The sequence below is a fragment of the Acyrthosiphon pisum genome, unplaced genomic scaffold (genome assembly GCF_005508785.2).
Source record: "Acyrthosiphon pisum isolate AL4f unplaced genomic scaffold, pea_aphid_22Mar2018_4r6ur Scaffold_21548;HRSCAF=24219, whole genome shotgun sequence".
NCBI lineage: Eukaryota > Metazoa > Arthropoda > Insecta > Hemiptera > Aphididae > Acyrthosiphon > Acyrthosiphon pisum.
Genome location: NW_021771027.1, coordinates 94,749 through 96,797, shown reverse-complemented (window position 1 = coordinate 96,797; position 2,049 = coordinate 94,749).

Genomic DNA, 2,049 nt, shown 5'->3' with positions numbered 1-2,049 from the left:
TTTTCATATTATACCATCGTTCGTTTCCAGTCTTGTTAATCCATACAACAATATAATATATTATATAGTATTGTTCTATGCTATATTTACCTGCAATCGAGAATTGGGTATTTGGATAATGCCGACTTCAGTGGCGTATATAGAAATAATTTTTGGGGTGGGCTATAGTAGATAGAAATTATTAAGTGATCTAGCACCTAGAGGCATATTATTAAATGCACATTTATCTAAGGTACCTAAACCTAAACAAGTTATATTACAATCAGTATTCAGCACCTAATATTATATGATATGTACATTTCTTATGCAAGGTAGATTTTTTCTATTTAGTAATTATAGAAAAAAATAATTGTAGGTATGTACCTATTATATAACATTAACCCCTTTGTAACTTTACATAAAACAAAATAAAACAAATAGGTAAAAATCATTTTTCTATTTTTTTTTATAAAACTATTTACAATGTCATTGATTTGCAACGGTATATTTCTATGAATTGTCATTAAGGCCAATCCAGTTAACCGAACATTTCCACATTGATTTCTTATATATGTTTTTAACCTTCCAAGAGTTGAAAAACTTCTCTCTACACTTGCAGTAGTAATTGGTATTGTACATAAAATTTTCAGCAGAATATAAATATTAGGGAACAAATCAAATTCACATACTTTAAGGGCTGTTAGAGCATTTTTTGGAATCTTTTGAATGGTTGTATCAATCATTTTCCACTTTTCAACCCATAGTTTCCACTCACCTTCAATCATAGCTTCACCATTATCAAAATCAGTGAGGTAAAAGTGTACAGCATCAACAATATTTTCATATTTTGATTTAACTGCATTTATTGGTATAATATTTTGTAAGCTCACAAGAGTCTCTTTATGTTTGGAAAATCTGTTGACTAATGATGAATTTAATTCATCAAGATATGGTATGAATAAGCTAATTCTATAATATACATCTGGAGAGTTAGTTGAATAATTATGACGATGTCTTTGGATACCAACAATCCTAGGTATTGATGGTTCAACATTAAGTTTAGAACTAATAGCTTGAGCACTTAAATACAATTGTTTAAATTCAATTTCAATGTTAGATCTACCTAATATCATTTATGACTGATTGTACAAGTTATATGCGCCCAATAGCAGAACTTAAATCAATATCAGGTTTTTGCAGGCTAACTGATATTTGATGAGTTATAGCCAACATTTTACTAACAGTGACTAATGTTATTAAAAATTCAAAATCACAAAGTTTTTTATTATCTGACATTATCTGTTCCATAGTTTCAATAATTGGTAATATATCATTTTTGAAATTAACAATTGCTTCATGCCGTTCTACCCATCTAGTGTTTTTGGTGTGATATCAGCTATTTTTTTTATGAAATAAGTCGACATTTTATTTTAATGTATAAAATAACAAAAATAATCCATATAACATCGTTGACCTCCTGTTATATCTTTTTTCTATTTTAGTTTTTTTTTTTTTTTTAAAACTATAATATTAACATTATATCGTTACATCTAACCCATATTTTATTATTATGTTTATTAATTGATGTGTTATAATAGTAAGAAAGAAATAATAAAAATGCCGAAATGGCCAACGCCAAATCTCTCTTACTACACATAAAACGTTACGCAGTATGCACGTGGTTTATCAACACACAATTTCAAACAACACAACATTAATAGTAATATAGAAGGAAATAATAATAAAAATATAAACACGTCGCGAACAATCGAGTGCAGTCACGAAATGATTTGTTTTTGTAATTGTCAGTTGTCACCATAGACTCTATAGCATATTTCTCGCTATTCTTGGGGTTGTACTTGACCAACACAGGGAAATACATACAATTATTCACCTTAACTTGACTTTGCCATAAATTTAATAAATTGGTTGAGTTTATAATTCCACTTTTCTCACATAATATTTCTTCGATTGTACAATTATTTATCAAATTATACATTTGTCGATTAAGAGTATACGTTTGGAGTTTTTGAACGATATAGTTCTGAATTTAATATCTGTTATTTAATA